Raw genomic sequence first — 17477 nt, 5'->3', positions numbered from 1 at the left:
CACTGGCTGGCCAGGCACCCCCCAGCTTGTGCAGCTCAGGGTTTCAGCTCTGGGGGTCCCACCCAGTGCATGCAAACTGGGATGGCTGCTGGGATCCACAGATCTGCTTCCTAGGGAGCTCAGTGCCGGGCAGGATCAGGCCAAGGTGATCAGACTACAGCGCCTGGCAAGGGCTGAGGAGAGCCCAGCCCTCACACTGGTTTGGACTCGTCAGAGGATGATTCCCTCCTTGCCTTGCATTTGGCATCTGGGGGCAGAAGCACCACCCAGCCTTGGGGACACAAACCCACAGTGTGTTTTGGTGTCATTCAGGAACCTGTAGCCACAAAACTCAAACTTGTAATTTTGCAGCCTCAACCCAGCCCCTTGTCACGCTCAGAGCAGCCCGAGCCGAGCCCTGCCTGGCCGTGCAGGCTGCCTGCCATCTGGCACAAGCAGGGCCAAGGAGAGTTAAATAAATGTTAAATACACACTAATGCCATGTGACACCAGCAAAAGGCAGTGAGTTCAAGCTCCAAGAGTCTGCTTATGTAAACAGCATCCTGAAATTAATATTTACCTTTTAAAACAAACAGATATTTGGGGTGTTTCACAGCCTTTCTGCCTAGCAGATGCCAAGAACAACAGCTTGGTACTGCGGGGAATTGGCTTGACAGCTCAGGGGACAGAAAACTCCCCACCAGTCTCCAGACTGCGAGGTCAGAGCCAGTCCCTCTCTTTTCAAGCAGATAAATTCGCACAAGTGCCAGATTAATCTTTGCTCAGGGGCTGCGACCTCTAATGAGGAGCGGGAGCCACCCCAACGTCGCAGCCGGGGAGCGGGATTGGGGCGGCAGATGGGCTGGGGAGGAAGGATTTGGGGATGCTCGGAGCGGTCCCTTGTCCAGAGGGGCCCTGGAGAGGCAGAAGGGCTGTCCCGTGGTGGCTCCTTGTGTGGCAGTATCGCCACCAGCCTGGCTGCTGTGCTCCCCTTCCAGCCAGGCTGGCACCTGTGGGGTAAATCCTATCATTTCCCTACGGAGTGATCGTTTTGCAAATCACAACCACCTCCCCTGTCAGAGCATAGCCAGGCTTGGGGGTGTTGCTCACACACCCTGGCTTCTGCTGCCCCTCCATGAAGACATCGTGGCTGTCCCCATCCTCATGCGAGCACTCAGCACTTTTTGGGGTTTGCCATGTTATTTTAAAAAAAATTTTTTATCATTTTCCAGTAACGGGATGTGAGCGGGCACAGACACAAAGCAAAAGTCAGCTGCCACCGTGGAGGTGTTTGGCAGTAAACAGTGAATGAGCAGAGGCTGGGGTAGGAGCCTGATTTTGGGTTTAGCGGGATATTTTTTGCAGCTGTCTGAAGCAGAAGGAATTTTTGGTGCGTTTTGCAGCTCACGACTTCTACCATCACCCCCTGTTGGATTTGATTTCAGCCCTCTGTTCCCAACACACCTTCATCCCTGGCACTGTGCTTCCATCCTCACCCTCCCAGCTTGGGATGACTCTTCCCTCTTGGCTGTGGTGCTGATCCCCTCACCATCCTGGCTCTGGGTGCACTTTTCCCAGAGGATTTTGGGGTGGTGTGGCTGTGCAGCGTCCATGCCCACCGCCACCATGAGCCTGTCCTGGTGCTCAGCTGGCTCCTGCTTTGGATTTTCAACTCCCTCCAGCAGATTCTTGGTGGTTTTTCAACCTCCCACTGAAGGGGAGAAAGGAGACATGGGATGCTGATAGGCCAGGGATGCACCAGGGCTGGGGGCAGAGCTGGGAATCCTGAATCCATCCCTCCAGGAGCACACAGATCCCACAGACATTGCACCCTGCGTGGGGTGACAAAGTGACAGCGCTTTTGGGGGCCATTACCTGCCAGGAAGGGCAAAGCAAACCCATTGACAGTGTGTGGCGGCAGTGCGTGGGTGGGAGCCGGGCCGGGCGGGAGGATGTGGGCAGGTTCTCTTACCCCCGTAAAACAAAAACCAACGACACCAGCCTGGCTGCGATGGGGCCCCGCCACGGGCACGGGGGTGATGGGCACCGATCAAACAGGTGACGCCCCAAAAGTGACGGCAAGGCAAGCTGAGCTCACTAAACCACATGAGGCACAGGATGCTCGGGTGCCAGGAGAGGGCTGCACCCACCCTGGGGCGTGCAGCGTTTCCAGAGTGGCTGTGCCGGAAAAACGGAAAAACAAATGTGTTTGTGTACAAAACCGAGTGTGTTTGTGTACAGAAACGAGGGTGTTTGTGTACGGGTTCGTCTTGAATACCTCTTTCTTTTAAAATCTAATCCTCTTTGCATTGAAACTGCTGACAGTGCTTGTCAGGGCTTGCAGGCACGGTGATTTAAAAGGTGATAGCGAGCGGTAAGAAATCCATCTGCCCCGCCGAAGTCACACTGCGGCTCAGTGCTGGGGAGAGGGGCTGGGGATGCCACCACGACGCTGTGACAGCCGCCACCCCGGCAGGAAGGGCCCTGGGCAGTTCCCCGACTTCCCTTGCTACAATTAGTTCAGTTTGCTGATGAGGTCAGCCAAAGCTGAGCTGGAGAAAGAGGGGGAGATTTTCTACTGAGTGACAGCTTCAGGCTAGAGCTGGGAGGATGTGATCGGGTCGCTGGCAGGTCTGTGGGGACATGGCGACAGGACACCATGGGTGGGTCTGGGGAATGCCATCAGCCCTCCTGCTTCCCAGGCCCAGCTCCAGAGGGGGTGTGCAAAACACTCTTGTGTCTGCACCACACCTCAGCACCCCTTTACAAGTAAATTAAAACTTAATTATCACGTTTGGTGCATGGTAATGGGGTGCCAATTTTCCCTAAGTAGTCGCTGATATATATACGACAGACCTGTAATCTCTGCTATTAAAATGAATGGGTAAATTGCATATTACAATGAAAGCCTAAAAATCAAGGCTGCAAATAGGCAGATTCAAATAATCCTCTCTGAACTGAAAAAAAAGAAATACTGGAGTTTTGAGGAAGAGCCATGCCCCATATAAACAGGGATGTTTTCAGAACTGGCAGGGAGCAGGACTCCGTATTTCTTCAGGGAATTAACCACGGACCTTGGTTAGGGGTGATGGATTAGAGGAAGGTTTTCTGCCTGCTGATTTCCACCATGGACTTCAGTCACTTTGCCCTGCCCGTGTCTAGCTTCACCAAGGGTTTTCTGTGAGGATTTGTGCACCCTGGGGTTTCCAGGGAATATTTTTATATTAGAGAAGAATAGTATAAAAGAAATCTTTATATATAAGAATATAAAACATTTAAATATGAATATATAATTTATGTAGAATATATATATATATATATATATATATATATATATATATATATATATATATATATATATATATATATATATATATATATATATATATATATATATGAGAGAGATTTAATTTCTTATCCTAACCAAACCAGAGAGCAGCAATTCTGTCACAGGCAGCGAGGGCTGAAAATGAGGGAGCTGAGGGAGGGGTTTTGCTGAGGGTGGTGAGTTGGACATGATCCCCCCCAGGCCATTCCCTTGCATTTCCAGCACCTCTGCCCACCCTCCCCTGTGCCCCAGACACAGGAGGGCACGGGGCAGCTGCAGTCCTGGCTGGGGGCTCCCAGACCAGCAGCAGTAGCCGCAGTCTGTCTGTGCAGCCAGAAGGAGCAGTGGGAGCGTTTCCAGGCTGTGGAGATGCCCTGCAGAGGGGCATGGCAGCTCATGGATGCTCTGCCCGGCGCTTGGCACGTCCCATGGCCACAGCTCCAGGCCTGGCCTCCTTCCCACGGAGATGGCTTTCCTAGAAAGCTCTGCCTGCTGCCGGCTGGCCGCGCCCTGGCCCCCTCACCAGAGAGGCCATCAGCCTGCAGGAGAGCAGGAAGGAGGCCCAGCAGTGCCTTCCTCCCTGCCCAGGACTGGAATGACCCCATCCATCCCTGCCCAGGGGCTGATGATCCCGAAATAAGGCCTGCTGGAGCTCCCAGCTGTGTTTGGGTTTGAGTGTGAAAGGACACGCGGGTGTGCCCGTCCTGCCCTGCAACATCACCTGGCACTGCCAAAGGGCTTCAGGTGATGAGGGAATATGCACCACTCAGTTTGGTTACCACTTCTTTTTTAATAGCTTTTAGGGAAAAAAATTAATCCAGGATCACTAAAGAATTAACAGTAGTAATAGCTGAGTCTGGAAGGCAGCCTTCTCTCCCAGCCTTCTCCTGCCCTGAGTCCTCTGGGCTGGGGCTTGATCACCGCAGCCATGTGGCACAGGGTGGCTTCAGCTGGAGCAAGGGAACATTCCAGCTGGGCAATGCCCTGTGCTAATTTGGATGGAAGTTCATTTTGGAAAAGAGGAGTGAACAAGTGTGTGCCATTTTCGTTCCAAGCTCAGGCTTCGCTTTATGTGCTAAACCGTGGAGTTGGAGATCAGCAAAAACTGAAATAATGAATTTCACTGTTACTGACTTAAAAAAAAAAATCCATTAACTGGCAAATTCTGAAATGCCATGATTTTTCCGGCTGTTCAGCACAAAAACCAATCTGGAAGTGTCAGTATCCGAGCCCCCAGCAGCCCTGTGACCCTGCCTGGCTCCAGAGGCTCCAGTGGATCCTGGACGGGTCCCTGTTTGCTTTGGCTTCCTCAGGGAGGCCCCTTGGCTGCACCCCACATCTTTTGCAGAAGGACATCAGCCTTGCTGCCATCTCCCAGTGGCATCTGTGGCTCTCCCCATAACACCAGGAGGGTGAGGGGGTTTTTTTGGGAAGTTCTCCTGGCTGGACCACCCTTCCAGATCAGCAATACCTGCCCCGGGATTGCGCCTTTCCTGGCCGGAGCCGGACCCAAGGGCAGAGCAGGGTGCCCTGGGAGCAGCCAGCTCCACCCGGGAGTGGTGGGGAGCACAAAGCCCATATCAGCAATGATTTCCTGACAAACAGTGCGGCTCATTGTCTGTTCTCATTTATAAACTGCTCCACACCAGCCATCTGATATCCATTATTACAATTACAAACAACCCACAGTAACTCTCCAGCTGGTCAGCTCCATCCTAACAGCACTGCAGCCATTCAAGGATGCCATATGGTACCAGAGTTTCCAAAGCAGCATTGTCAATCAGCCTTATTAATTTCTGAGTTCATTTCTTTTCCTTTTAGGGATATATTTTTTCCTTTCTTTCTATATAAGACAGAGACACTTCTCTGGCCTCAATTTGGAATATGCAGCTTGACAGAATAATTGAAACATCTACATCTCTGAGGCAGCTGGCAGGGAAAGGAAGAGCCTGAACTCTGTGAGCAGCCCCCCGAGTACTGGTGCTCATGCAAGACCTCCAAGTGTCTCTTCCCATCTATACCCCAGTGCGTGCCACAAGAATATTAAAAACCCATTAGATCCGGAGTGCCGGACATGGCTGGCTCTTTACTGCAGATGGAGGGTTGCTAATGGCCATTTCCCTTCGATCTCTGAGTCTCCTTTGAGCTATATTTATTTTTTCCCCAACATTTTGGAGCCTAGGGGTGGTGTCATTGGAGTTGGTTGGAGATGCTGAGATGCTGCCGGCTCTGCTCGTGCCCGTCCTGTGGTGAGCAGGAGCTTGGGAGAATCCCAAGGTGCTTCCCAACTGGATGGACTCTTCCTTTGGGATTTCTGGGTGATTTCTGGTGATTTTGTGCCACTTCCATGTGGCACCGCTGTATGGTGTATCTGTGGATGGTACTGAGGGAAACGGCTGTGCTGGATATGCCATTCCCAGCCCTGCAAACACATCCAGGCACTGCACCACAGCCACTGGCTGCAGGGACTGCTGGGCCCTAATTTTTGCTTGGCTTTTGTATTTTTAGGCAAAATCAGCAATCACCCAGAGGTGGTTTCTTTCCTCGCTCGAGGTAGCAGGATTTTGTGGCTCTACAATGCTCGGCTTCAGCTATAGCTCAGCACCTGAGCTCCGGCAGGGTTTTTTTTCCCTGAGGGTGGGATAGAGGTGATGGGGAGTGGAGGTGGAGACCTTTCAGGATGAGCCTTGGGCACCCTGAAAGTGTCCCTGTGAAAATGTCTCCACACACTTCCATGTTTTTCTCTCCCCAGCTGACTGTGGTGTTCACAGCTGGAGCAAAAGCTCCCTGTCGGGATGTGGGTGCCTCCAGCAGCCCCCCAAACATGCTGGGCTGTGGGTGCCCACACCTGGGGGCCTGGCAGAGCTGCTCAGCACAGGATTTCACTGCTGGCCGTGATACATCACCAGGGAAGAGGAATCAGGCTGAGAAGAGAGAGGAACATCCAGTGGCTCCTTGCGCCGTGGCGGGTGAGAGCAGCAGGTTTTGGGGCCATGCATTATGCAGATCATATGAGATTATGTAAAACCTCTTTGTTCATCCTCCTTGTCAAGGGCAAAGAGCTCTGTGGGGCCAGGACAGTTTGGGGGGGAAATCTGCAGCCGCACAGACGGTGACACCAGGGCTCCAGCCACCAGAGGAGGATGACCCCTGACTCTGTCCCTACAGGCATTTCCTCATTGCTTTTAGCTCTGGGGAGCCCAGCAAGGATCCAGCAGCAGGCCAAAGCTTAGCCCAGCTCTGCCAGGGGCTTTGTTCCTTCCCAGAGCTATGGACAGTGCCCACCTGCAGAGGGAAGTGCTGGGAATTTGTCAGGCCTCTGGAGCAGCGTCCCTTCAAAGGCAGCTGTCACTGTGCAGTGTCACCACTGCAGCGCCTTCACCCACGGGAAGGGCAGGCGATGATGCTCCTGCCTGTGTTTGTCCTTGCTGTGGGTTGGGAGCCCCTTTGACACAGCTATTCTTTACTGCCATCATTTTTGTCTGGTGCAGTGCACACACTTTGAAGGGTACACCGAACAGAGTGGATTGTTTGATTTATCTGTGATACACTTGTGAACAACATTTTTTGTTGCTGTTTCCCACTTGTTTGGCTCTCAGCACAGAGTCCCTGTTCCCACCTGGGTCTCTTCAGTCATGGTTTGGTGCCCAGCTCGCAGTCCCATGGGGACACTGCCAGGCATGAGATTCTGTCCCAGAGGGCAGGGGAAGTTGTGTCTCCATGGATATATTCCCATCCCCAGCTGTGCCCTGATCTCACCTGACGTGGCTGGTGGTGGTGCTGTGATGGGGCAGAAGCCTGAGGCCCTGCTGGTGCCTGTGGTACCCACATGGGCTGGCTTTATGTTGACTTTCCATCTGGTTTTTCCCTACCCTCTGGCTCTCTCCAGTGTGCAGGGGAAGGTTTTACAGCCCTGTTTACATGGACACTCAGTCAAAGTTCACTCTGCTGCCACTTCTCTGCTGCCCGGAGTTTGGCTCTGTCATTTCCCTGCATTTTTACCAGGACTGTCCATCCCAGACTTTGATCCCAGCTGCCCTCCCTGGCCAGGTGTCTGGGCCTCTCCAGGAGAGCTGGAAGGCTGGGGTTGGTTTTGATTCCCAGCAGTGATGGGCAGGACTCCTGTCCCCAGTCCCACCATCCAGCACTGTCCCCCCGAGCTTCTCTTCCTCTCTCAGCATCTTCCCACAGGACACACAGACCTCCTTTTCCTTTGAGCTTCTGAATTTGTGACATTTTGCTTGATTTTCCCCCTCTTTCCCCTCTGGCTCTCAGTGAACCACCCATGCCTTCTGCAGAAGGCTCCTCACTTGCTCTGCATCTCTCCTGCCATGGCCACGGGGATGTTGGAGCCTCCTGGCACAGCCCCTGCCCTGCCCCTCCTGCTGAAGTGGCACAGATGATTCTGTCCCTTGCGATGTGACAGTGCGTGAGCCAGGCACTTACAGAGCCTGGCCTTGGGCAGCTCTATTGTTTCCCCAGATTCTCTGTGACACTTGTCCAGAGGAGTCCTCGTGCCTGTGACACTTCCCACGGGATGGTATGCATTGGGAGAGCCTCTGGGATCTCCTGTGTGTCCCTCCAGCCACTGCTGTGGGGCCATGTGGTGCCCTGGGACTGTCCCACAGCAGAGAGCCATGACCCAGGGTTGGTTTTCCCTTTTCCCCATCCCTGATGCAATCCTGCAGTTATCCCTTTGCTCCTTGAAATGTGTCCAGTTGCTGAACCCCTTCTCTTTCCTGACTGCCCAGCACTGAGGCTCTGGGATCCACACTTGCTTTTGCTTGGAGGTTTTTCGGGATGCTTTTCCCCCACATTTTTTCTTTTCTGTGGGATTTTGCTGTTTTCTCAGCCTTCTCCAGTTATGATTTCACATACCTCCAGGAGCTGACTCACTGCTGACACCATTTTTTCTGAGGATTCAAGGGAAAGTCAAGCCAACGTGACTTTCTGGTCTCATTCCTTGGTTCCTTCTTCTGCTCTAGCCCTCCCTGACAGGCATGGTTCCCTGAGTGCCAGTGTTTCCTTGGGAACACCTCACCATAGCACCGAGCACACCTTGGTTCATGCACCACGTGGCCATGGTGCTCTGGGGCAGTCCTGGCATCTCCTGTATCCATCTTTCTGAAGTGCTTGGAGCACAGGCTGGGCAGGGGAAGCTCCACACTATCACCCCTCCTGACTGTGATTGCAATTTATGCTCAGATCAACAGAGGAGAGAGTATTTCCTTTTTTTTTTTTTTCCCCCAAGCTCTTGAGGGTGTTAGAGAAAAAAGTCTGCTCTGCCAGCTGCTCTGCCTGGAGCTTCCTGCACCAGGGATGGGGAGACAAGTGGGCAAGGGCATGATGCCAAGGTCAGCGTTTGCTCCAGTGTCTGCCCCACACCAGCTTTCCAAGAAACTCTGCAGCAGGAAAGAAAAAAACAGAAACAAAACCCACAACCTAATTTTTTCATTTGCAGCTGGAGCGAGGCCAGATTTTGCAGCAGAACATTTTTTGGTGAAAATGGAGCTGTTGTCTTCTGGCCAGCACTTGTTGAATGGCCCCTGCCCGGACACCAGTAGGGAATGGCAGGGCCAGGGCCAGGACATTGAGCTGAGGATCAGCTGCCACTGCCTGCTGGGTTTTGGGGCTGAGCCTGGACCCCAGAGGGTCTCCTGTGAGGTGCCACCAGAAGGGACCAGCCGCTCCTGCTGCGGGCTGCGATCACAACTCCGCTTTGAAAACTCTCCAGTGCTTTGTTCTCCCCCTGATACAATCCATTTGGAGCAAATGCAGTCTCGGAGCATCTTGCCAAGCCCGCAAGCTTTGGGGAGGGAGGCTGCTGTGAAGCATTAGCGGCAGATAAGGCCTCCTCGGGGATGGCTGCCTGGGGAGGGAGGGAGGGAGGTGGGGGAGTCTCGCCTTGTCCTGGCCAGGGGACTTCGCTGATGGGGCAGCCAGGGAATTCCAGCCTCTGCCTCAGCTCCTTCACCAGATTCATACTGTCACTCTCCTGTTCCTTGACCTGTTGTGCTCCAGGGCCTGACCCTGCTGCTCCTCACATCCCATCCCTGATGCTCCTCTGCTTGCCAGGCACCCCCGGGTGCTGCAGCATCCCCCACTTCCCATGGGAGCTCAGTGCTGGAGCGAACAAGGGGCAGAGAGATGTGGTTCAGTGGCAGGGGTTGGGATGGAGCCCCTGTGCTGGTCCTGAGCCGCAGGGCTGGGCTCACCCCACCTGCAGTCACAGGTGTGCGGGAATTTTTTAATTCCCTGGAGGCAAATTCCTCGTCCTGCCTTGTCCTGCCCGATCCGTGCAGACCAGACGGAGGAGGTCGGAGGTGCAGGAAGGGATGCCCGGGATACCCTCAGGCAGGGTCAGAAGTGCAGCCAGGGATCCCCGGGTCCCGCTAGAGGTGCCAGGGGTGGGTGAGGGATGTGCTGAGTCCCTGTGGGAAGCAGTCTGTCCCCAGCCTGGGGACCTGGGGCGCTCGGTGACAGTTGAGGGGGTGGGAGCGGGGCAGGGCGAGGTTAATGCCGTTATCAGCCAGGGCAGGGGTCTCCAACAGACGAGGCCTCGCCGGCCAGATGGGGACACTCGTCTGCCGCTCGCCGGGGCCACAAAGGAGGGTCCCCTGACAGCAGCTGGTCCCAAGGAAGAGGTTAAGGTGACACGTGTCAGGGCAGAGCCCGAGGGGGGCAGACGCGGCCCAGGCCTTTGTGGGGGTCACCTCCCATCTGACGGCGAGCAGGTGGGGTGAGAGCCGCGGGACCCGGGGCCGGAGGGGCGGCGGGACGGCTCCGTCATGGCCCTGCCGGGCCGGGGCATCGCCTGCCACAGCCATTCGCCGTCTGCCTTTGTGCCTTTGCAGATAATGAACCTTTTCCCCCCCTTCTTTTCTCCCGGAAAGAATGTCAATGGCCCCGTGGCAGGAGATGCTGATGGGGGTTAGTGAGTGCCCTGGCCTGGAGATGAGGGACAGGACAGGGGATAACGACCAGTCAATGTCTTGAGGGCCGGGGCAGGGGCTGGCCGGGCATCCTCACAGTCTGACAGACCCCGGGATGGGTGTCCATCCTGCCGCCCAGTCTCGTACTGGATTGGACAGACCACAGGCAACTTCATCCCTGTGGGCACTGCTGGCCCCAGGACCTCTCTGCAGGCCAGGATCCAGCCAGGGGTCAGGGCTCAGCCCCTCACCCAGCTCAGCCCCCCCGGCCCCTCGGCTCCCCCTCACTGCGGGGCTAATTTCAATTATCTTCTCCAGGCCATATGAATTCTATTAATATCAAAGTAATGAGGTAGTTACTGCGATTTGGAGGAACGGCTGGGGAATTGCTCGGGATAAGGTTTCGCCAGCCAAGAGGGTAAATTAAAACCTCCCTTTGGAGAGGAGCAAAGGGCTGGAGCAGAGGTGAGCGGGGGCCAGCCTGGGCCGGGGGGGATGGTCACGGGTGTCCTTCCCCTGGGGGGCCACTGCTGCCATCCCACTCATGCTGGGGGGCTTTGTTGGAGATGCCATGAGCTGGATGGGGAGCTCACAGCAGGGATGATTGCCCACCATTCTCTTTCTGCAGCCCCTCCAGCCCCTGCAAAAGCCCCCGAAGGATTGCGGCTGGGGCGTCCACCCTGGAATACAGAGGGATGGATCCCCCTGCGCAGCCTTCCTGGAGCCTTGGGGGTTCAAGCTGCTGCCCTGGTGTTTGGTTTAGGGTGCCCCTCAAAGCAGCACTGAAACGGGAGTGTGTGTCCCGTGGGCAGCAGCACCCCAGGGCTTGGGACAGTGCTGGGCTCCCTCGAGGCACACGGGGTCCAGCAGCCCGGGAGAGGATGGGAAGTGATCACAGACCCTTCCTGGTACCCAAATCCAATGAACTGGGGCTTTTCCATGACCAGCACCCTTCCCTGACTATCAAAAAGACCTGGTAAAGCTCCCAGCACTGCTCCCCTGGGCAGCCCTGAGCTCACTTGAGAGACCTGAGAAGACCATGAGGAAAGGGAAATAGCAGGGAGGGAGGGGGAAATAGCAGGAACCATACATATATATACATATGTATATATGTGTGTGTGTGTACATCCTCCTATAAAACAAGTTCCAGCTACTTGTCAGGTTGGAAAAAGAGCTTTTTATGGGGCAGTGGATGGGCTCCTCCTGCATCCCCCCTGGCTGCAGGGTGCTTGGGGACGCAAGCAGAGCCTGATCCCAGCTGCAGCGGGGACCCAGCCAGGAGCTGGGGACACGGGGAGTGCACGAGGCTGAGCCGGGGGAGCATGAATATTTTAAGGGTAAAAATAGCTCTTGTTGTGCAGCAGGGGTGTCACACACGCCTGCCAAGCTGGGAAGGAGCAGGAGGGGCCTCCCAAGTCCTTAGCAGAGGAATAGGGTGAGGAAGGGGAGGGTGGGTTTGGAGGAGGGTGGGGTTTGTGCCCTGGGCGCTGAGCAGAAAGTCAGGGCACGTGGGAGGATCCTGTTGGACACCGCCCCCCCGAAACCGGCGCTGGGGTCAGCTCAGCGCCCAGAATAACCGAGCAGTGAGGAGAGGTGAGGATTCCTCCCAAGTGCCCTCTTAGCCCAGATAAAGAGGGAGTATTTTTCCAATGGCGGTGGTGAGACACACGACAGGGTTTCCCGGAGAAGATGTGGATGCTCCAGAGCTGGGACATTAAGGCCAGGTTGGATGGGGCTTCCAGCAGCCTGGTTTAGCAGAGGTGTCCCCAGGGAGGTTGGATTTAGATGGTTTTTAAGGTCCCTTCCAACACAAACCACTCTGTGACTCTCATAACCAGCAGGCTGAGTGGGCAGCGTGTCCCCTGCCCGCCGTGTGGCACCACGCCATGCGTGGTGACATGAGCCAGAGGGTCATCCCGTCCCCTTCGTCGGGCTGGTGCCACCAGTCCTGCAGCAGCCGCGGATGCTGCAATTCCTGAGCTGAGCCTGAGGGTTCTCAGCTGGTGGCAAAGCCCCCCCGGCTCCCCGCAAGGCTTCGTCCCTCGGCAGGCAGCGCCCAGGACGGTGGGCTGGGGGCAGAGGGTGCCCCAGCACCCAGGGTGGGGGTCCCCGGCCGCCCCCAGCCCGCGGCAGCGCCGGTGGCTGCAGAGCGGCTCTTTGCTGGCATCTGCTGACAGCGGGAGATCCTGCAGCTCTTCCCAGGGAGCGACACCGAAACTCGGCCCGGCGGTGGCCCTCGGCCCGCTCCTGGGATGGGAGCAGGTCCCTGGCAGCGTGGCTCTGTCAGCCAGGCTCCTGCCAGGAGCGCCCCGCTGGGATGTGGCTCTTGCAGGGAGGGTGAAGCCCCACAGAAGGGTGCACCTAACTCAAACCCCTGTTGCTGAAGGTGGCTTTCCAGCTAGAAGTGGGAAAACATCCCTCAAGCTTCAAACACAGCCTTTTCCTGGGATACAAGGCTCTTCCATCCCTCCTGTGCCTCTGTTATGAGCTTAGCACAGGAAGCTCTTCCTGCGATGTCCCCTGAATCAGGGAATGAAATCACATCCATCAAGGTCTCCTTGTGCTCCAGATAACCTCTTGGAGTCATAAATCACAGAATGGTTTGGGTTGGAAGGGACCTTAAAATTCACCCAGTTCCAACCCCTCTGCCATGAGCAGGGACACCTTCCACCAGACCAGATTGTTCCAAGCCCCATCCAAGCTGGCCTTGGACACTTCTGGGGATGGGTTGTCCACAGCCTTGGTGGTGTCACATTGACAGGCCATCAGAGAGAAGTGACATTTATCAAAGCTCTACCTGTAGAGTTACAAAAACCCCAGGAGAGCTGCAGAATCCAGAATCATGGGCAGTGTATCCCACCAACTCTGCAGTCCAGGAGATGCTTATTCCCAGTGCCAGGCAGGAAGGAAACAGCATTTTCATTTGCCAGCTGCTAATTAACTAAAAAATGGCCCAGTCGAACTGCAAACATGACTGCCTTTTTTTACAATCTGCAGGTCATGTGCTGATTTTATTATCAATTTATGTCCATTGATTGACACCCCTGCCACTGATACCACTTGGTCTTAGAGCATCAGAGAGCCAAAGCTGTAGGAGGTAGTGACTGGGCTTTAATGTGTGACAACTTTTGCCTTTCCAAAATTATTTTAGCTTCTGGGTGCTGCTTTTTCCAATCCAGTCACTTGTTCCTTGATTAAATGATCCTGCCCTGATAACACATGAACTGCCATGCAGTGGCGTAAGCATTTTCCCACTGTGATAGCCCAGCTGACTGTGGTTATCTTACAGGGATCTGTAAGGAAGACCCTGTATGGGATAGAAGAAACTTTGTAGGGACTAATTATGTCCCAAAGCAGATAGAAACACTCAAAAGGATTTGGAGATCCCAGTGATTCCAAAGTCAGATACGTTTTTTTTTTTTTTTCTGTGTTTCCTGCATAATGAAGGATGAATCCATCTGTTAAGTACATATTGCACATCTAAATCTGTTAATATCAAGACTAAAATCTACCTAGATAATAAAAGCTATTTCCCCTCCATCCCTTGCAGGGTTTCACGAGTCTCAGTCCTGCAGGGCAGGGTTGGTGTCATCCTCTTCCATGAATACCCAGGAACACTGAGCAGAGCAGCCCTTCCCTGGTGCTGAGGGCTAGGGATTGTCAGGGCATCCAGAGGCCTGAGATGCTGCCTGGATCCCCACAGTTTGGGAATGTTGTCCCAGGGACTGAACTTAAGCTCTTCAAGTCTTTTCTTCAGAAGGGATTAATTCAATTAACACAAGTAACAAAACAGCTCACAGCACTCTATAAATAGACTGGTGGGCTCTGACACAACTGGCTATGCCAAGGAATGGGACTAATAATAGTTGCTTAACAACAGGGTTCAGGGGGCTGGAGAGAATAGGCAGACAAAATGCCGGGGTGGCTTAAACCTGCCATGAAAATCAGCTGGGGAAGTGTGGAATCCCAGAATCCCAGAATGGTCTGGGTTGGAAGGAACCTTAAAGCTCAGCTCATCCCACCCCCTGCCATGGGCAGAGACACCTTCCACTGTCCCAGGCTGCGCCAAGCCCCATCCAACCTGGCCTTGGACACTTCCAGGGATCCAGGGGCAGCCACAGCTTCTCTGGGCACCCTGTGCCGGGGCCTCAGCACTCTGCAGTGTCCCAACAGCCACGGAGGAAGCTCTGCTGAAGGGGATGGTTCAGAGCGGGGGGCACAGAGCCCATCACTGCCACACTGCCAGGTCCTGCTTCTGGGGACCGTTTGGAGGATGATGGAGCCAAGAGATGCTTTTTCCAGCTAAAAAGCAGCAATTTCCCTCAGGGCCGAGGTCAGGGCCCTGGCAGCACCCCCAGTCCTGCACCTCAGCCTCCTGCACTCCCCAGCCCCTTTCCCCTCCCACTGCTCCTGCTGCCAGGAGAAATTCCCAGCTGGGCTTTTGTCACCGACGCACGCGTGTTTCTGCGGGAAGTTTCTATTTCTGTGAATAGCAATTTTTCAAGCAGCTCCTCCCCCGCCTGCTCGCTTTCACAGGAGCCCTGACGAACGCCGCTGGCATGCCTGGAAGCTGCGGCTCACTCCTGCGTGCCAGCCCCGGCCGGAGCCTCCGCCCGCCCAGCCCAGCGCCGGTCCTGCAGCTCCGCGGCACGGGAGTTACGCTCACGGCACCTTGTGAGGGTCAAATCGAGCTGGGACCACTCCGTGTGCTGGCCTCCCGGTGCTCACCGTGCGCCCTGGGACAGAAAAGGCTAAAAAGAAGGGGGGAAGCCTGGGGGGAGCTAAGCCTGCAGGAAAACCCCAGAACAGCACCAACTCTGCTTGGGGGACACTGAGACCTCCGAGAACATCCTGCCATGTCCCAATTTCTCAGGCCACAGCTCTTGCCAGCCCCAGCTGTGCAGAGGAGTCAGCAAATGATTTCTGTCTTTGATTAAACCTGGAGCCAAGCCCCCAGTACTTCACCAGTCTGTCAGTCCTATTTGTCCCCTCCTGATGGACCCCCTGCTCAGGGTGAGGCTCGCAGTTGGGGGCCAGGGTCTTAAGGGCACTTTGGAATCCTTGTTTCCATAAGTGGACACCACCTGCAGTACTTGCCTGAGGTCTCTATCCCACATTAGTTGTTACAGGAATATTAATTGCTGAAACAGGGGGTCCCACAGCTAGGCAGCAGTGGTGGCTGTGGGACGTGCTCTCTGCTTGGGGTCACTGAGCATCGGCCTCACTGCGCTCACAGGGTGAGGCAGTTTCCCCGAGGGATGTGAAGTCGGAGTGCTGTGACCTGGATCCAAGGACCATGGTGCTTTCTCCATCCCAGCAGCAGGACAGGGAAAGGCACTGGAACCATCTGGATGGCTTCCATGCATCCAGGCCATGCTTATCAGCATCCATGCCTCGGGGCACAGAGCTGAGGAATGAGAGGGAACAACCCAAACGGTGCCATTCTGCTGCACTGAGAGCAGTGTTTAGTGATCCCACTGCTGGCTCAGATGGGAATGGGCCCTTAGAGGCTGGAATTATCAAAAGCAGCTCTTGGGAATGAATAAAAGCTGGACAAATTGCTGATTGCAGCTGCCTGGCTGGAAAATAGAGTGAGTGCTCCCAGGGCACGTGGCACAGGGGGAATGAGCTCTGTGTCCACTTGAGGACCAAATCCCCCTTGCTGTTCCCAAACCAAGAGGCACTGGCAGCCAGAGCGGGGCTGGGCAGGGAATGGGATGAGAGGGGGATATCCTTGGGGTGGTGTAGAAGTGCTTGCCACAGTGAGCAGCACTGCACTGCAAATGCAAAGTGTCACTTAAACCCGACATTTTAGCAAAAAGAAAATCAGGAACATGTAAAGCGTCTGTTTCGTAAAGAAATAACCTCCAGGGTTTCCTCTGCTGCAACCTCAAGAAATTCCACAGCTGCTACTGCGTGGGAGGGAGCCCGGGGAGCATTTTTCTCCCCTGCGTGAGGCTGATGCTCAGGGCTGGCTGCAGCCCCTGGCTGGGAAGGGCTGTGCTGAGCAGCACATGCTGCAGCCCACCCTGCCTCAGGTGCCCAGAGCCACTTTCCATCCCCTTCCCAGCCAACCATAAATGTTACAGAATTCTTACAAATCCTTGTGCCTTCCAGAGGGGCTGAGACCTCAGTAGTCCTGTCCAAGAGCCTCCCGGAGCTGCTTGAAGCACTCGGCAAGGGGCAGAGGGGATGTGCCAAGAGTGATTTGCTACTCCTGGAGGTATTTTCTACTGCTAATTAATGCAGTAAAAATGGGTGTCTGCCAAGGAAGCAAAACCATTCCCATTTTCAAGATCCAGGGCAAGTCAGGAAAAAGCAATGCAGACTCTTCTGAAGGTCTGCAGACACCATCTCCCCCTGCCCGGCTCCTGTTGAACACCCATTGGTGTTCCTGTCCTGGCTGTGACTGCTGGGATGAGCCAGAGCTCAGTGCCCAGCTCCCACTGCTCCTCCTGTGACAGTCCAGCACAGGGACATCCAGAATGTCCAAGACCAGGCCTGGGACAAGCAGCAGAGTACTGGAGGCCTGGGTACCTCCTCATGCCGGTCCCAGGATGGAGTGGGAGCACTGGGAAGCAGCAGGTCCTCCTGGTGCCCTGTGTCAGGGCAGGGCAAGGAGCACTGGGGAGCTGTGTGCCTGCTATTGCCCCATCCTAGGATGGAGAGGGGAGAACCGGGCTCTTCCAGAGTCCCATCCCAGGATGGAGCGGTGGGGCCCTGGTGTCCCGGCCTCTCCCCATGTTCCATCCAGGCCAGAGCTGTGTCTCTCCTGTTGCCCCATCCCAGGCTGGAATGGCGAGAGCGAAGGACCGCTGGGCCCTCCAGGTGCCTGTGCTAGGATACACTGGGGAGCCGTGTCCCATCCCAGGATGGACAGGAGAGCTGTGTCTCTCGTGGGCAGGCATGGGGAGCACTGGAGAGCACCGTGTCCCTCTGGTGCCCCCCTATCCGGGCTGGAGAAGGGAGTACCGGGGAGCATCGTGTCCTCCCGGTGCCTGTCCTAGGATGGAGTGGGGAGCACCAGGGACTCGTTTTTCCCTGTGCCGCATTCCATGATGGGGAGCACCGGGGAGCCGTGTCCCTTCCAGGTGTCTCATCCAGGGTTGATGCTTGCGTCCCGGTGCCCCGTTCTGGGAGGGAATGGGCTGGGGCCGGGGTCCCGGTCCGGCGGGGCGGGGCGGTGCGTGGCGGGACAGGCCGCGGGGCGGTGCGGGGCGCTGAGAGGCGATACGGGG

Source organism: Chamaea fasciata, unplaced genomic scaffold (assembly GCF_029207755.1).
Source record: "Chamaea fasciata isolate MVZ Bird 193981 ecotype frontalis unplaced genomic scaffold, bChaFas1.0.hap1 SCAF_17, whole genome shotgun sequence".
Classification (NCBI taxonomy): domain Eukaryota; kingdom Metazoa; phylum Chordata; class Aves; order Passeriformes; family Sylviidae; genus Chamaea; species Chamaea fasciata.
This window is presented reverse-complemented; position numbering follows the sequence as displayed.